A 19,785-nucleotide genomic window follows, 5' to 3' on the forward strand; every position below is an offset into this window, starting at 1 on the left:
TAGGAATTTTTTTATTTCTTCTTTGATCTCATTGTTAACCCATTTATTATTTAATAACATGCTATTTAGTTTCCAGTGTTTGAGTATTTTTCAGTTTTTGGGTTGTGGTTGATTTCTAGTTTCATGCCATTTTGATCAGAGAAAGTGCTCGATATGATTTCAATCTTTTTAAATTTGTTAAGGTCACTTTTGTGCCCTAACATGTGGTCTATCTTAGAGAATGTGCCATGAGCACTGAAAAGAATGTATATTCTGCTGCTTTGGGGTGAAAGGTTCTAAAGATATCTATTAAATCGAGTTGATCTAGTGTGTCTTTTAAATCTTCTGTTTCTTTGTTAATTTTCTTTCTTGAGGATGTATCTAGTGATGTTAGTGGGGTATTGAAATCCCCTACTATTATAGTATTGCTGTTGATCTTGCCCTTTAAATCCATCAAAGTCTGTTTTATATATTTAGGTGCTCCTATATTAGGTGCGTAGATATTTATAACGGTTATATCTTCCTGTTGGATTGCTCCCTTTATCATTATGTAATGACCTTCTTTATCTTTTACTATAGCCTTTGTTTTAAAGTCCATTTTGTCTGATATAAGTATTGCTACCCTAGCTTTTTTTCATTTCCATTCGTGTGAAATATTTTTCAATCCTTTTATCTTCAGCCTATGTGGATCTTTTTTTTAAGGTGTGTCTCTTGTAGACAGCATATATATAGGTCCTGTTTTCTTATCCATGCAGTTGCTCTATGTCTTTTGATTGGATCATTTAATCCATTTACATTTAAGGTTATTATTGATATGCAGTTGTTTATTGCTATTTTATTCTTTAAAACTGTATTCTTCTTTTGCTATATTCTTTTTCTCCTTTGATCTGTTTATAACAGGTCTCTTAGCATTTCTTGCAGCATTGGTTTGGTTGTAGTGAATTCCTTGATTTTTTTTTTTCTGGAAAGCTTTTTATTTCTCCTTCAATTTTAAATGATAGCCTTGCTGGATAAAGTAGTCTTGGTTATAGGCTCTTGTTCTGCATTACTTTGAATATTTCTTGCAATTCTCTTCTGGTCTCAAGTGTTTCTGTTGAGAAGTCTGAAGTCATCCTTATGGGGTCTCCTTTGTAGGTGATAGCCTTTTTTTCTCTAGCAGCTTTTAATATTTTCTCTTTATCACTTAGCTTTGGTATTTTAATTATGATATGTCTTGGTGTAGATTTCCTTGGGTTTCTCTTTAATGAAGTTCTCTGTGCTTCTTGAACTTGTGAGATGTTTTCCTGTCTCATATTAGGGATGTTTTCAGCTATGATATGTTTCAACAAATTCTCTATCCCTTGTTCTTTCTCTTCTTCTTCAGGGCCCCTATGATGTGGATGTTATTTCTCTTCATGTTGTCACAGAGCTCTCTAAGAGTTTCCTCAGACTTTTTGAGTCTCTTTTCTTTTTTCTGCTCTGCTTCTGTGACTTAATTTATCTTGTCCTCTAACTTGCTGATTTGATTCTCAGCATCATCCATTCTGCTTTTAATTCCTTCCATTGTGTTCTTTATTTCTGATATTGTATTTGTCATTTCTGACTGATTCTTTTTTATTATTTCATTGTCCTTTTTTATATTTGCTATCTCTTTATTTAGGTGTTCATAATGACCATCTATTGTTTTTCTAAGATCTTTGAGCATCCTAACAATCATTATTTTAAACTCTGCATCTGGTAATTTGGTTATATCTGACACATTCAGGTTCTTTTCTGGAGATTTCTCTTGATTCATTTGTGTTGCATTTCTCTGCCTTCTCATTTTGTCTGTGTAAAAGAAGGTTTTGGCCACTGGAGTCCACTGGGTGTGACCTCTGTGTTCCGTAGGTGTGGTCTGTCTGCAAGCCCGCCACCCCCTCTGCTGCTGCTGCCTAGGGCGTTCAGGTTTGGGGGTTGCCGGTGCCAGCCCACTGGGGCTGTTGCTGTGGTTTCCTCCTCTCATTCATGGGAGGGGTTCTGATCACGTGCTTGGGTTTATAAGCCTGTGGGAGGAGCATGCTGTGGGAGGGCTGCAAGCCTTAGCTCCACTGGACAGGTGGGGCTGCGTGCCCTCACTCAGTCGCGGGACTACGCCTGTTCTGGGCTTTTGCTTCACCCCCGCGGGAGTAGCCGGCTTATGTGTCAGGCCACAAGCCTGGATTCCTGCAGCTGGGTGAGGTTGTGCTCCTGTGCCCTTGCTCAAGGGCAGGTCTCCACCCCTTCCAGGGCTCCTGCCCTCCCCCCACAGACTGGATTGCATGCGGGTGGAGCTGGGCTTGACCACTTTTGCACATCCCCTCCACCCCAGCCCGGCAAGACTGAGCTCACACTTGGGCCTCAGTCATGACCAGCTGGCTTCCACCTTTGCTGACAGAACCGCACTTCCGTGTTCTGCCACCGCCCACCCTCCAGCAAGCCCTCAGCCATGTGGGTGGGGCACAGCAGCTTAGACCCTAACACTCAATACTGTAGTCCCAAAAGCTCCTTCCTTCTAAACGACTCTGCTCTAAGTACCATGGGAGAGCTTGTTTGGCTAGTGTCCTGCTTCCCTTTGCTGGTATTGCTGGTTCCAAGGGAAATATTCACTTTAGATTTGGGGAATGGCTCAGCTTAGAGGTTAGGGTGGCTGTTCCTCAAAGTGTTTCTCCCTGTGCCTCCTAGATTACACTCTCTTCCTGCTGCTTCGGTCCTCTCCTCTCTCCCCGTCTTCTGGGGCCCCAGGTGAGTGGTTGTGATAGAGGTTTTCTGTGTGGTCCCTTTAAGAAGAATCCTGGGTCCGAGAAATCAGTCTCTTTCTCACAAACAGTATCCTGACTTGTTTCCAGCTAAATACTGTCCATACACCTCTTCTAGGCTCTGGGGCTGCAGGCTGGTGCTTTGTTCCTGGGGCTCAGGACCCTCCCCTCTCTGCTAAACTCATTTCCCGCCATGTGAGTATCTCCAGGCTGCTGTTCGCTCTGGGGAGCTGGGCAGCCCTCTCCATGTTTCTGCTTTTCCTACCAGTCTCTGTGTAGCTTCTTTAGTGTCCTTGGTTGAAGAGTCCTCTTAGTTTATTTAGTCCAAAGTTGGTTTTCCAGATGATGGTTCTTAAAATTAAGTTGTAATACACTTTGGTTCTGGGAGGTGTAAGTTGGTACAGCTGTCTACTCCATCACCATCTTGTCTGATTTAACTATATTATTTTTACTGTGACTTTTAATATGACTATGACTTGGGAGGCCAGTGTTTAAGATTTCTTGAAAATTCATGCTAGAATGTGAGAGAAAGTTGGTCCCCGGCCCTTGGCTTGTAATCTACCAGTCCTCTTCTCCCACCTGTCCCCATCCCATGTCACCACACAGTCTCTCTCTCTCTCTCTCTCTCTCTCTCTCTCTCTCCTTGGAGGTTCTGAAAAGCCAGATGCACATCCAAGCTTTTAGCTCACTCTCCTACCCTGATGGTTAAACTTTGGTTTCTCATACGGAACAGGAATGCACACATTAGGAAGTAGAGTAACGGTGACACAGAGCATGATGAGAAGCAGCTTCTTCTTGGACACTCATAAGTTATGGGGTTTCATATACCTGAGAGGGTGTCTGTTGTCAAATGCTGGCTCTGGAAACAGGTTGCCATTGTGCAAGAATTTCTAAAGTAAGATCGAAAAGGTAGGGGATGCAGGAACTAGAACTTCAAGTAAACCTATCTTCTTGGCCCCAGAGATTGCTTTTCTGTGGGGAAGGTGACAGCTATGGGTAGGTCATGTGGAACCCTTTGAACAGTGAAGGCATAGGTGCCCCTTGTGTGGGTCTAAGATTGAGAGCCTTATAAGCTATGCATAAGAGTTTGAGCCTCTGTGCAGCCTAAAGAGAGCCAGTGAAGGCTTTTCAGAAGCAAGTGTCTCAGATACTGTTATTTTTTTTTGTTTGCATAACTATAAATGATGAAAAACACAGGTGGAAACATTTTCTTTTCAAGGTAAAGTATAATGTTATATACATATAACTTTCTTTGAAAGGATTCTTTTATTAAGGTGATCCACCAAAGATAATTAGAATTGGCAAGCTACATAAAGATATATTACTATTTATCACATGTAATGCTTTATTATTATTTTTTAAAAAACTCTCAATAACCATACCAAGCTGTGGACTTAATCCTGATAATGATCATGCAAAGCACAGAGTAATGGTGTTCCCACAAAAAAGGTTGTAAACATCGAGGCCGTGCTTCCTAGATTCCTTAGGAGAGGCAGGAAAAAGAAAAGAGATTCCAAAAGATGTAAACTTGGAAACTGAATCTAGGCAGCCTGGTTTTTAAACAGCCCAAAACTAATTTTTCTGCATTTATTTTTTAAGTATACAGAGACTACCCACAAATCCTCTACCAAAGCCAATTTTTTTCCTTTAAAATCGTTGACCTACACAATGACTCATACAAGATATAAATATACGAATGGTGGTGAATACAATAGAGTGTTGAACACACTGTAGTGGGTCTTATGGTATGCTGCCCAGGTCCCTGCCTCCTTGGGAACAAAACACTCATGTCCCCAGATGGTTGCTGGTTAAATCCCTCTCAAAATTGCACTTTTCAGAAGAGAACTACCTTTTCCAGGGTTATACCTCTTTCAGAGGGAAAGTCAACCTACAATTATTAGTCAATGTAGGTTTCCTTACAAAGCTCCCAACTCCTTGCCTCAATGCATGTTAACTATGCAGGGTCTTCTCAGCAACAGAGTTGATGGCTTCACAGTTGACTCTCTCTCCTTGTCAACCCTGTTTCCATCACTTCTCCACAGGTATTGATCCTAACAACTCCACCATTAAATGCCCCAAGTGTGAATTTCCATCTGAGTCTGTTTTATGGAGAGCAGTACCAGAAACATATATTGAACTTAGTAGCACTTAAAGCTGATAACTTGGCCATGGCTGGTTAGCTTAGTCAATTAAGAAAGTTGTCCTGAAACAACAAGGGTGAAGGTTTGATCCCTGGTCAGGGCACACATGGAAAGCAATTAAAAATGCATGACTGAGCGGAACAATGAATGCTTTCCTTCCCACTCTACTCTCTCCCTTCCTTTCTCTTTCTTTCTCAAAAAAAAAAAAAAAAAACTCAATAAAAGTTAAGCCTTGGTCAGCAAGCTCGATTGGTTGGAGCACTTTCCGGAGTGCAGAGGTTGCCGGTTCGATTCCCCAGTCAGGGCACTCACAGGAGCTGGTGCTCAGCTAACATTATTTCACTTAATAACTGATAGGGGAACCCAAAAGTTAAAAATGTAACTTCAGGAATAGTAGCTTTTAGTTCTAATTGCACATAATAAGGGTTAGGAAATAGTTAATTTGCTTGCTATTCTTTCTTAATGACTCCCTGGCCTTCTTCTTTGAAATACAGTGAGATGTTTATTTTTGCAGGAGGACCTGGGAAAGCTCTTTAGAAGCAAACATCTAGGAGAAGCCAAAGGAAGATAAATAACAATAACTTCTTATAAGAGCTAAGTCATAGTAGTTCCTAATACAGAGTCAAGGCCTTATAGATAACTAGGAACTTAGTTCACAAATATTAAGTCTTTACCTTGTCTTCCAAGGAGAGAAGGAAGTCTCTTTTGCAGGTGGCTCCCAGAGGCTCCAGGCCCCAGCTGCTCCTCACAAGTGCCTGAACCCAGCTGCCTGGGAGATAGCACCAAGGACCTGTGCTAACATCGGGAGAACTTGCCAGTGAGACTGTCCTGCAAACTGGACTCCCACCCCATGCGTGCTGCTACATGACTAACTGCATGCTCTTTAATAAATCACTCGCCTTCCCCAAAAGTAAATGAACTGTTCAGTCAGCCAAAACTGTTAAGGCAGGATTTGGATGCGTGGTAGGTTCCCTGCCTTCTGAGATTGCTGGCAGTTTGATTAAAGACACTTTTCTACCACTCGTCTCTGTTTCCATGACTAATTGGACTTAGTAGTGATGGGCAACTCAGACACCATCTTGTTCTGATAAAATAACGCAGCCCAAAGTCATTCATATAACTTTCATTAGGGTACATTGTCATAAAAGTTTTATTTTATTATTAAGCTTTATTATTAATACCTTACTGTACCTCCATTTATAAATTAAACTGTATTATAGTTATGTATGTATAGGAAAATGTATAGTAGTATATATAGGGTTTGATGCTATCCTTGGCATCAAGTATCCACTAGGTTTTAGAATGTATCCCCTTTAGATAAGGGGAGACTACTGAAATCTTTTTAAAGGATAAATAAACCAGTGTTACAACCCAGGAAAGTTTTCTTCAAACCATCTCTTTGAAATGTAAACACCAAGGAAACTGGAGTTACTACTTTCTAGTCTTCAGAATCTTAGCCTGAGGTCTTGCTCCCAGCTGTAACCAGCAGCTTGTCATAGAGGTGCAGAAGCTTTATGATTTCTTCAGATGAAAGCAGTTAGCTAGCCTGGCTGGCTACCTCAATTACCAGGTGGATTTAGGATTAACTATGAAAGAATGTATAGCAAGCAGTTCGGTCAAATCTTTTTCCAAGATGACAAATTATTGTTAACCTTGAGGACATGTATGCAATGGATTATATCTGTTTGGTAGTATACAAAGAATGGGATTTCTTCCTGTCTTTATAAAAATCATTAGCAGATTACAGTGATGCAGATACCAGTCTCATTTAATGTTTATTCAATAGTAAACTGTTTTCTTTTTTCTCTTCTATCTTTGAGGTAAAGAAGTCCTAGGTTGAGGGAATTCATTTCTAGTTTTTCCTCAGGAGGCTGACCAATTTTCAGTCACAAGTAGAAATACAAAATAAAACAATGGTATAGTCAGTGCTAACACGTGCTAGTTAGGCTCAGTCTCTGTTACCCTCATTTGTGCAAAAGGGCTCTGGGCAATACCCTCACCACACTAGAGTTTGGAACTCCCATCCCTATGTGGATGGAGGCTGGGTGTTAATGAGCTGACTGGAGGCAGGTGTGGCCTACAGGTAAGTTGTTCATCCCAAACCACTCTCCCTTGGACCTTATCCGCAGGACAGTGCTTATTACTATTGTACTTTTGAAAACAACATTAATTCCTAGAAATGCTGATGTCACCTTTGAACATTCTACTCAGAAAAAGTACCTATTGTCTTCCAAGTCAAATTTGCGCATGCAAATTTAGGGTAGTTCTGAAAGCCTTGGGCCTCTTTTCCCCAGTAATCATGAAAATGGAGAATATTCCCCCCAACACTGTATAATATTCACCTGGTAGATAGTCAGGAAATACTGATGGAATAAACCAGAGTCCTACTTCCAGAAATGAATGATGCTTGTAAGTAACATGACAAACTAAAAATTTTTTTCTTGTTTTCCTATGAGAACTGAGTTTCCAAAAGAAAAGTATGCTCAGTTCTCCTTGAATTTCCAATTACCTTCACTGTGCTTCTGTCAAGAGCTCTCTCTGCATACACACTATGCTATAAAGGAGGGGATAAAAAGTAGAAAAGAAAGTCAACTCTGGAGTCGGACTCCCTGGGTTTCAAAAAATTCTCTGTGCCTCAGTCCCTTATTAAGACAAAAAATATTGAACATCTCTTATTTGCTTTTTGTGACAATTAAACAAGGTAATAATGTACGAACTTTATTTAATAATTGGCATAGTATATGCCAATACATGTTAGCAATAGTGACTATAAGAAGAGCGCCTATATTTAAGAGATGTTATTGAAGGATTCATCTGGCAGAAGACAGCTGTTGGAAAGTTAACAAGTACTGATACTTATACTGGTATACGAAAACTAAATTTTTTAAATCAAAATGTCAGGAACATGCACAGATCTCATTTAGGCGAGGCAATTACAATGAAGGGGATAGAAGAGAAACATGAAACCGGTATCTTGAGTCACGCAGGTGGAAGAAATCAAACATGGCCTGAGGAGCACTCCCCACTTGAAGTTTTAGCACATGGAGAGAAAATGTAGAACTCTAATAGGCAACACACCAGTTCTTTCCCTTTGAAATAGAGCACACTTTCTACTGAAGTGTTCATAAACTTACACTTGATGAATGGGGTAAGAAATGGATCTTGATGCTGAATTTGTAACTGATGTGGGAATTCAAATAATGTTACTCTGGAGTGATAGGAGGACAACACTCCTATCGACATTTACTCTGCTATTCTTCCTCCTCTATTTCCCTAAGAGTGAAGAATTATGATTTGAGACAATATAATCACTATAAAATTAATTAAGTCAGAGAAAGACATATGTCATATGATTTTACTTATATGTGAAATCTAAAAAACCAAGCAAACAAACAAACAAAAAACCCAGCAACAAACAAACAAACACCCCCAGCAATCATAGACACAGAGAACAGACTGATGTTGTCCAGAGGAGAGAGGGGTGGGGCACCAGGTGACAAAGGTGAAGGAATTAAGAAGTATAAAGTGGCAGTTAATAAACAGACACAGGGATGTAAAGTACAGTATAGGAAAGAGTCAATGATACTACAATAACTGCAGAAATGGGCAAAAGTAGGTTTACAGCTATAAAGCAAATAATACAATAATTAATAAATATTCAATAGTAATGCAAGAATAAACTCTGCGTTTCATGTACTCAGAACTATAAACCTACTTTAGCCCATGCCTGTCTGTATGCTGCCAGGTAGGTACTGAAAATATCAGGGGATCGTTCTGTAAAGTGTAGGACTGTGTAACCACTAAGCTGACACCTGAAATCAATTGAATATTGAAAGTAAACTGTCATTAAAAAATAAAATATAATCATTATATATGTGAATAGCGATTATTCTTCTTTTAATATAATTGAACTGAAGGGGAAAACACCTGGTGCTTCTGCTGACTCTTTGTGAACTGCTGGAAAATGCACATGATGCGTTTTTGGAGTTTCAGGCATTTATTTTGCTATTTAGCTAGGATGCCAGAAAGCAAAACTTATTTATTCTACGTCATTACCATTTCAGACCTCACAAGGGATGTGCTAACTTACTGTTCTTTTGCAGAATGTCCTATAGGATCAAACCTACAAATCTTGCACACCAAGGACAGGGATAATGGTTCACAGCCAAAGTGGACAGTGCGACTGATTACAGGGGAATTCGATTTTCTACTTCTTTCTTCTGCTTCTATAAGCTCAGACTGACCATCTTGAAAAGGGAATCATCTTCTTTTGCACTGACCATCTTGAAAAGGGAATCATTTTCTTTGTGAATTTGTTTGAACAGAAGAAAAATCTTCAATAATCTCTATTTCATGTATAACTGTAGAATAGCAGGTGATTTTTCTCATAAATATTGGCAACATCCACAAAGTCACAATTCTATGGTACTGCCTTTATGACTTCCAGAAACTACTTTCAGATGAATGCATCTGACCCTGATTCCTACCTTAACTTCTTTGCTCACCTTATTTCCCATACTCGGAATTCCTTTCCTCTACATAAATTGATCCAAATTCTATTTCTAGATCAACACTTATTAAAGTACCATCTCTCTCACAAAGCATGCTGGGTCCACGCAAATTTGAAATTATGTCCCTTTGCTTTCTATAGCATTGATGGTAATAATTATCTTGTGTTTCTGACTTGCTACCTGGGCCACATCACATGTGGCCATTGCATGTGCAAGCAGATATGCTGGGTTTTCCAAATGAGGTTGTCAGTTCTTCCAGGACAGAATCAGGTCTTACACTCTGTGTGTACACCAAAGAAAACTAGTCCTTTATCTTCTATGCTCCAGAAGAGAATTTCCCTGAACATCTTGCGAAGTTTTCTTCCCTATTTTATTCACTTATTGCTCCAGTTACTAAATAAATAAACCTGCTCATGTATATGGCTTGATCAAGCACTTTGCTAGTTGCTGAGTGCATGCAGCTGAACAAGAATTAGAACTTATGATCAAATTTCTTTCACTTTAGGGGAAAGGAAAATAAATTGATAATGATTAACAAATTTGCTATTACCTGGGGAGCAGAAAGCATGAACGATGCTGGAGGCACATCAGAGGAGCAGCTGGAGCAATCTGGGATTAACAGAGAATGCTTCCCTAGAAACTGAGACCAAAACCAAGCCTTGATGAATAAATAAGGATTAAATCATGGGAAGAAAGGCTAGGGAATAAGAGAGATCTTCCAGGAAGGAGCAGCTTGTGCAAAGCTACAGAGATATGAGGTCATACCTTGTTAATGTTACCACGATTAGTCTATAGTGTTAGATAGGATGAGGATCTCAAGGTCTGGGAAGTTCTCACTAAATGTTATTTCTGTTAAATGTTGAAATGAAGCACAATATTTTGCAAAGGCAATTATACCTGGGTGAGCTTGACCAGAACACAGAAAGTTAAGTTTAGACAACTGCAAAGAAGAAATCAACATGTAATTAACCAAACAATGTATATGAGCAATGGGAAAGTCTCCTTCCAGAGACAGAGCTTTGGGTGTGAATGCTATTTCCATCACTTGCTTTAAGTAAATAAAATTACATAATGGTAACCAACATCTCATTCATGAACAGAGCACCCCAGTCGGCAAGCCCCATTGAGTTCAGTAATAATAGGAATGGTATGTAGAGAATGAGGAACAGAATGATAAGAGGTATGGTTGCAGAATTGGGCCGGCCCAGGATTGATATATTTGCCCTTTTGCCATCACTCTAGCTATGGCATATTTTTGTGATTAAACTATATTTGTGATATAGCCAATTCCATTACTAATCTATTTTTACAGTGAGGTTGTGACTATTTCTTATCCCATTTCTATTTGTAGCCTCTAGTCTAGTGCCTGGTACTATAGTCAATAAAGATCTAATGAATTATTTTGTGCATATAAAATGCTCAAAAAGTACTTAGATATACATGTATGAAATTGATTTAGCATTTACTTAAGGTCAGTATTTGAATCAAAAACTCTATTTTTAGGAGATTTATTCCTATGTACCAGGCCGTGCTGCTTATGGCGGCACTAGAGAGGGGCCGCTGAGCTGTTGAGTATGAAGTGTAATGGAACAGACTTTACCACCTGAAACTGCTGCTTCAAGTTCAGATCAGACAAAGAACATACCTTGAAACAACCAACAAGACCAAAGAAGAGTACACTTAAGTTGAAGACACAACACTTGATCTGAAACAGGAAGTTTGTGCCTACTCAACAGCTTTGAAAGAGCACTTCCCAACGCTGCTAGTAGTCTTTGTTTTCTTCGGTGCTGTACTTTGAGATTGCCCGGTGCAGCAGCAGTTGTACTCTTTATTAGCTTGATAGATCACTTTCTCTCGTTCTTTTCTTTTCTTTTTCTTTTTTAAATACTAGCAACTTTCATCCTTTGAAACATGTGCTGAAGAAGAACTATCAGCAAATACTACTGAAAGTGCAATATTTGAATATCACTGCGAGATGAGCTTTGATCCAAACCTTCTCCACAACAATGGACACAATGGGTACCCCAATGGTACTTCAGCAGCACTGCGTGAAACCGGGGTTATTGAAAAACTACTAACCTCTTACGGATTTATTCAGTGTTCAGAACATCAAGCTAGACTTTTCTTCCACTGTTCACAGTACAATGGCCACCTGCAGGACTTAAAAGTAGAAAATGATGTTGAATTCGAAGTATCATCGAACCGGAGGACTGGGAAACCCTTTGCTGTCAAACTGGTGAAAATAAAATCAGAAATCCTCCCTGAAGACCGAATGGATGGACAAGAAGTGTTTTATCTGACTTACACCCCTGACAATGTGGAAGGGAATGTTCAGCTGGATACCGGATTTAAAATAAACTTTGTAATTGATAAAATAAACATATTGGTGCTGTAAGTGCTTGAAACATTATGTTGTTTAAAAAGAAACAGACCCGCTGCCAGGGAGTAGTTTGTGCCATGAAGGAGGCGTTTGGCTTTATTGAAAGAGGTGATGTTGTAAAAGAGATATTCTTTCACTATAGTGAATTTAAGGGTGACTTAGAGGCCTTAGAGCCTGGAGATGACGTGGAATTCACAATCAAGGAGAGAAATGGTAAAGAAGTTGCAACAGATGTCAGACTATTGCCTCAAGGAACCGTCATTTTTGAAGATATCAACATTGAACATTTTGAAGGAACTGTAACCAAAGTTATCCCAAAAGTACCCAGTAAAAATCAGAATGACCCATTGCATTAAAGTTGACTTTGTGATTTCTAAAGAACTTCCCTTTGGAGACAAAGATACAAAATCCAAGGTGACCCTGTTGGAAGGCGACCATGTTAGGTTTAATATTTCAACAGACCGACGTGACAAATTGGAACGAGCAACCAATATAGAAGTTCTATCAAATACATTTCAGTTCACTAATGAAGCCAGAGAAATGGTTGTAATTGCTGCCATGAGAGATGGTTTTGGATTCATTAAGTGTGTGGACCGGGATGCTCGTATGTTCTTCCACTACAGTGAGATTCTGGATGGGAACCAGCTCCACATTGCAGATGAAGTAGAGTTTACTGTGGTTCCTGAAATGCTCTCTGCCCAAAGAAATCATGCTATTAGGATTAAAAAACTTCCCAAGGGCACAGTTTTGTTTCATTCCCACTCAGATCATTGCTTTTTGGGCACTGTAGAAAAAGAAGCCACTTTTTCCAATCCTAAAACCACTAGCCCAAACAAAGGCAAGGAAAAGGAGGCTGAGCATGGTATTATTGCATATGATGACTGTGGGGTAAAATTGACTACTACTTTTCAAGCCAAGGATGTGGATGGATCTACTACTCCTCAAATAGAGGATAAGGTTGAATTTAATATTAGTGACAAACAGAGGCCTGGACAGCAGGTTGCAACCTGTGTGTGACTTTTAGGTTGTAATTCTAACTCCAAGAGGCTCTTGGATTATGTGGCAACTCTGAAGGATAATTTTGGATTTATTGAAACAGCCAATAATGATAAAGAAATCTTTTTTCATTACAGTGAGTTCTCTGGTGATGTCGATAGCTTGGTACTGGGGGACATGGTCAAATACAGCTTATCCAAAGGCAAAGACAACAAAGTCAGTGCAGAAAAAGTCAACAAAACACACTCAGTGAATGGAATTACTGAAGAAGCTGATCCCACCATCTACTCTGGTAAAGTCATTCGCCCTTTGAGGAGTGTTGATCCAACACAAACTGAGTACCAAGGAATGATTGAGATCATGGATGAAGGGGATATGAAAGGGATTTGGTACAGAAAGAAAGATTTGTCAGGCTGGTGTCATTGGCTAACCACATCCACAAAGCACATCATTAATTCATTATGATCAAGTTGGGGAGATTCTGGTGAAGGGTTCTGAATATCTCCCTATTCATCCCTCCCCAAAATCTGGAATACTTATTCTCTTGAGCTATTACACCAGTTTTAACACCTTCCTCATGTTATGTTTAAAAAATATATAGCGCTGGCCGGTTGGCTCAGCGGTAGTGCATCGGCCTGGCGTGCAGGGGACCCGGGTTTGATTCCCGGCCAGGGCACATAGGAGAAGCGCCCATTTGCTTCTCCACCCCCACCCCCTCCTTCCTCTCTGTCTCTCTCTTCACCTCCCGCAGCCAAGGCTCCATTGGAGCAAAGATGGCCCGGGCGCTGGGGATGGCTCCTTGGCCTCTGCCCCAGGCGCTAGAGTGACTCTGGTCAACGCAGAGCGATGCCCTGAAGGGGCAGAGCATCGCCTCCTGGTGAGCAGAGCGTTGCCCCTGGTGGGCGTGCCGGGTGGATCCCGGTCGGGCGCATGTGGGAGTCTGTCTGACTGTCTCTCCCCGTTTCCAGCTTCAGAAAAATACAAATCAATCAATCAATCAATAAATAAATAAATTTAAGAAAACCATTTTAAAATTAAAAAAAACCACTGCATTTTTATAACAAAGAATGAACCAATGTAATGAATTGGTACGATAGAAAATACATTGTTGCACCTGACTCAGAATAGTTGTCTTTGCGATAGGAATATTGTTTGTGCTTTTTAAGTATGTTTTATGCATATTCTATTGTTATATGGAAGGACAATGTCAAAGATTCAGAACTAGCCAAAGTAAAACCAATGCATCATTGAAGTAGTAACTAACTGGTTTGTAAATTTATTGTGCAAACCCCCAAAAAACAGCTTGCAGAGCAGTGGCTCTCAAACCAAAACGTGGAATGAGCCTCAGAGTAGACATTACAAAGCAGCTTATAGAGTATGAATGTACTGTCTTCACAGTGACTGGTAATTCAGATAAAATAATCACTAGCCTGGTTTTGTCTGCTCAGAAAACCTTTAAGGCTGGTCTCCATTTGCTTTTGAATTTCATACGAGTTAACAAAGAATTAGAAATGACATATGTTACATACTATAAAATTCATGCATTTAAAATATACATTTCAGTGGTTTTTAGCATAAAGTTATGTTTTTAAATTAAAAGTTTCTAATAATGTAAAATAGGGATTAAATTTTTCATTTAATTTTAATGATTCTTGGATACCAAAAATGGTAAATTATAGCACTAACCCTACTCTGCCCAGGCAACATTATAAAAGTTCTTTACAGAGGTGCTTTGATTACAGTGGTGACCATATAACCTCTTTCTGGCAGTTTTGGTTTCTATTTTATCATGACAGCTGTCAGATTGCATCCTGTCATTCTTACTTCATCGTTTCTCAATCTTATTAAGACCGTCTACAGCTGAGCAATGTACACTCTCCCTTTTAAAAGGTGCTTGAACTCAAAAGAAGAAGACTGGCTTACAAACAGCACTTAAGATGTGCGGAACAATGCATCAGGTCAGGTTTGTTTCATGAACCTTTCATTTGACGAGTTATTTTAAGGCTGGCACACCAACACCAGCCTCCTCCATGTGTCCTATTCAATAGTTCCTCACGAATACCTACTAAGCATCTTGTTAAGGAGCTGTACCTTTCAAGGTTTCGACTTGTATTTCCATATGCTTTTCTGAGGGGCTGGTTGTCAGGTAATGAAATTGGAAGCACCGAGCCTTTAAGTCCCTTTGCCTGCAGTTACTTTGATGAATTTTTCCAGGACACAGAAGAAAAGCTGCCGCACCCTCAGAAGTCGTCTTTGCATTACAACACACTTCCTAAACTAGAAAAATAGCGCTTATAAGTATTTTGAAATACCCTTAAGTTTTCACTTGACCTATGTTTTCCAGAAGGTAATTCTTTTCTTTAAAAAATATTTTCTTTCTGTGTAGTGGGGGAAAAAAAAATCTAGTGGTTTTTCAGAAATGTACCAGAAGCTGAAAGATAATTTCTGGCAAAAGTTAGTCCTTCAATTTCCCCTGGCCCTGTCTTAATCCGGACACTATTCACAATCTCTTTACCCTTGCATTATGTTTCTAGCTCTCTAAATTCAATATCTCTATTCAAAATTATGTTCACAGGTGCCATAGTAAGTTTTCTGAAAAACACTGCTAATCATGTGTTTCCTGGCTCAAAAATCTTTACCAGTTCCCCATTTTCTTCAGGATAAAAGTGAAATACCTTAGGCAAAATCTAATGGGACAGTAATTTGTAGAGACGTGAGTTTTCAGCCCTACTCTGTTACTTTGCAGTTTTGTGATCCCGAGGCTGTGTTGCATGTCTGTGCAAGTCAGTTTCTTCTCTGACAAAACTGACTATCCCTTCAAAGTGCTCAGAAACTTAATGTATGTCTAGTTGCTGGGAAACATTAGGTACAAAATAAGTATTTTCTTAGTCTCATTTTAAGCCTTTTTTTGTATTTTGCCTCAAAAAACATTTCTTGAATACCTACTGTACATTATGTATGTAAAATCAACTTCTGTGACTAAGGCATGAAAAAGACAGTATATTGTCCCCCAAATGTTCTGAAAGTTGGTGGATAGACCTTCTACCTGATAGTATTGTAGAAACATATTTCAGACCAAGTGGTCTTGGCCATTCTAGTAAGTGAATAACTGAAGCCCCAACATACACACAGCAGCACAAATGCAAGCACCTGAGGCCAGTCCTTAGAAAAGTTCTAAAGAAAAAAATAAATTCTTTTGCAAATACCAGTTTTCCATTAAGCAAGCTGGGGCCCAATGTCTCAATGGTAAATTGCCTCAATTCCTTGCTTCTTATGACAGGAGATTCACTGCTATCCAAATTAATGAATTCTTAAGTCAAAATTATTGTTCTACTCGTTCCAGAAAGCCAATACGAATGCATGCTGGCAGAGAGAAAAAGCACCTGTGTGCTAAACTGTTCCAATACAATATAAATTATTAAACATGTTTGAAACATCACCTTCAGAAAAACATGGACCCAACCATGCTACAGGTGTTTCTGTACATTTGAGCACTCACATACCACACATGGGAATGGGATTTTTACATTCCTTCTCTCATTGAATCTTGTGGAATTAAACAAAGACCAACCAGAGAAGAACAGAGGTGATTTCTGCAGAGCTTGCTTTTGAGCAAGTAGCTGAGGCTTGTATCTGGCAGAGACTCAAAGGTAGGCATGGGAATGGGAAAGCTTTATAATGAATAAAAGATAAAGGAAGTTTTCCGATATGTTCTGATTGAAGGTCACTGGCACAAGGGAGCTGGGAGCAGTGAATGGTCAGGGGAGCTTCCTATGGCTGATTCTGAGTTGGAAATAGGAGCAGAACATAAGAACGTTGGCAATTATAGACCACGTCTTGATTGATCATCCTGGGGTAGTTGCTACAGGCCCTGTGACATGGCATCCAGGGCTGGCTGCTACAGAAGTTGTTGGTTAGATTCCTATTGTCATATGCAGTCTGGCCCTTGTCCATTTCTATATTTAGTCTTTCAATTTTCAGGACTGAGAAGTATGTTTTTGATCTCCATTTTACATGGCTAAGGAACATAAGCATAGAAAAAATTAAATAACTTACCCAAGATCATGAGTTTAAGTAAATGGAGTAGCTTAGATTTGACATAAGGTTCATCTGATTAAAAGTCCTTGCTCTTAACCACTACTTTACCTGTTTTGCAATAAGAAAAGATAATATTTAAAAATAATAATATATTATGTCTATATCTATATATCTCCAAAATTTGTTGCTTTTTTTTTATCATCTTTTAGAATTTGGAAGATTATCCAGCACAATAAAGAGAAGTGGCCTTTGGAAGAATTCTAAAAAGTTGAGTAAAAAGAGAACATTTTTCTATATACTGCTACAAATTTTCAGCATATCTTAAAAGACTTCAATTTTCCTTTTTTTATAAAAAAATAAACCTTTTAAATTTCTTTATAAAATTTCACATCATGTAATTGTAGTTTCTGAAAATAATCACAAAGTGTATAGTTTAAAACTACCTGAATTCCATCTGTAATATTTTAAAATGTCAGTTTCTGCAGACAATGTAAAAATGAAGAAACAAAGAAATTTTAGTTCAATTCATCAGCCCTTATTGAAATTGAAAATGGTCTGGTGATTAAAAATGTTCAGTCTTTCAAAAATATTTATTTTTTTCTAACAACATAATGAATAAAGAGATTTTAAGCATATAACGTGTTTTATAAAAGAATATGGTTTTCAGTCAGACATACTTAATTGCTTTTATTTCACTTAGACAGGTATGTTTTTGTTAGGTTTATGAGACAAAATTAACCACAGTATCTAAATACTTTGATGTTAAAAGGGATTTCAAGGGCCTTATTTTGTCTTCAGCATATACCTCTGTTTGTAATAAAAATAAAGTAAGCCTTAAGAGAAATGGTATTTTTTAAATGACATTTCCTTGTAAAAAGTTTATTCAGTGTTACAGTAATTATAGATGTTCACCTTAGTGTCCATAAAATAATTTTCTCATCTAACCACTCAAATTAATTTCATTACCTGCCAAAGAGGTTTCTTAGATCTAGAGAACAAATTTCAACCTTTTTAGTAGCTAAGTGACATTTTACTTTAAAGAATTGTATATACAGGTGGTTACGTGTCTGACTAGTGTTTCTAATTTCAACCTTTCTCTTTAAAAAAACAGTGCAGGGACAATGTTCTACGATGAATTTAAATAAATTACTTAAAAGAGAAGCTTGACCTACATAATTAGATTTTTATGAGTAGGATATAAAATATATTACAGCATAACATTTCTGAGCTTAAAAATTAGTCATGATAACTCATATAAGTAATAGGTTAATAATGCAGGTCCTTTATAATTTTATTTATAAGATTATAATAGTAGATGAGGAGTCACACGTCCCTCTTTTAAAATAATATTCAAAACCTGAGGTTATTAACTGCTATCCAAAGTCTAATCTCATTAAAAAATAAATCTGAAAAAAATGTGATTTACCTCAAAAAAACAGCATAGATCGCCCTTGATAAATTAAAATTGATGTTATCTGGGTGTTTGGGACAAAAGCAGATCTCTTCATATATTAGTTTTAGCACAAAGTAAGGTAATTATAAAAAGTATTTAACAAGAGCTTCTGTTATTTGTATCTGAGATTAAGTTTTAAAATTAATAGACTAATTAATAAACTTTATTTCTTCTTAGGACATATGATAGAAGTTTTATCATGTGAGCTGCAGATGTGTTAAGAGTTAGAAGACAGGAAATTAGAATTTAGGAAGAAAAGAAGGGAAAGGATGACGATGACATAACAGGAGTACATATTTTTGAAATCCACCTGAGAAAGTTAACATGAGTTCAAGAAAGCAATTATGCCCTAGAGTAAAGGAAGGACTATAGAGGAAAGGACTAGTATTTATATAAGAGAAACTGATGAATGGGTCAAAAAAGCACTGCTATTATTTTTGGTATTATGAAGTTATCAGAGGCTGATTGTATGTGTTTTTATTTAGTGGGGAGAGAAGCTGAGACCATCTTTGGATTCAAGAGTAAAACCTGTCTCTGTGAAAATGTTGACTACCAACAGAAAGGATTTCTTAGGGTACTTATGCAATAAAATTCTTTTCTCAAAAAATTAGTTAAAATATGTATATTGATTAAGTCTTGTACTCAGGACACTGAAATATGTAGTAGAAATACATATTATCAAAGCACAGTCATTTGTCCTGTGTCAAGTAAAGTTGTATGCAATTGATTAGCTTTCTCAAAGAGCAGGTTTAAATAAAGAAGTATTTTGAGAAAAATAATTAGCATTAAGTAGGTTTTGCAGGGTCATGACCACTCTGAAAGAAAGCATGAGGTTCAGATAAGTAGGTTTGAATTTCTCATCTATTCTTTACTAACTTGAGTAAGATATATTATTTTTGAACTCCAGAATTTTGAATAAAGCATGTTTGGGGATATACTATACACTTCAGTATTGTTCAGCCCTTTGCCTGGCAACATGTACCTTGCTTGTTGTCCAGTGTCAACCAAATCTTATTATTTTTCCTTCCTTCATGGAAATTGGATTTTGTAGGGCCTAATAGTAAATATATATAATGTTTAAAAGAGATGATATCGGAAGAGGAAGAAGATCTGGTTTCTAGAAACAGTCTAGGTTTATAATCTGAGATTAAGTTAATAAATAATTGAATTTCAACATTTTCTTTTCTGGCTGATATTTAATCATTGAAGAAAAAATATTTTCAAAGAGTGGCAAGTTTGAATGAGTTCTCTCTTCTGACAGATTTTCTGTCAGTCACCTTTCTCTGGATCAGGATCCCAATTATGTAGGTCACACAAGTTTAAAGATGAATTTCAGAAAGTGTGATAGTACTAGTGAGATTATTATTATGTACAGTAAGAAGACAGTTTTGGCAGTCAAAAATGCATGCTTAATTATTAAATATTAATTCTGATCAGTTTCAATGTTGAGCGCTTAGATTTAAACTTAACCTAGCTCATACTCTCATATTTTACTGTGTAAGCTCTAGCAATTTCCTGCTACTTTACACTTTTG

The 19,785-nt window shown here is 38.0% G+C and overlaps 1 pseudogene; it reads left to right on the forward strand.

The window, feature by feature from the left end:
* The first annotated feature begins 10,914 nt into the window (after positions 1-10,914).
* On the forward strand, positions 10,915-15,049 carry LOC136319661 (cold shock domain-containing protein E1 pseudogene; annotated as a pseudogene).
* Positions 15,050-19,785: the final 4,736 nt, after the last annotated feature.

This window comes from Saccopteryx bilineata, chromosome 1, assembly GCF_036850765.1.
Source record: "Saccopteryx bilineata isolate mSacBil1 chromosome 1, mSacBil1_pri_phased_curated, whole genome shotgun sequence".
Classification (NCBI taxonomy): domain Eukaryota; kingdom Metazoa; phylum Chordata; class Mammalia; order Chiroptera; family Emballonuridae; genus Saccopteryx; species Saccopteryx bilineata.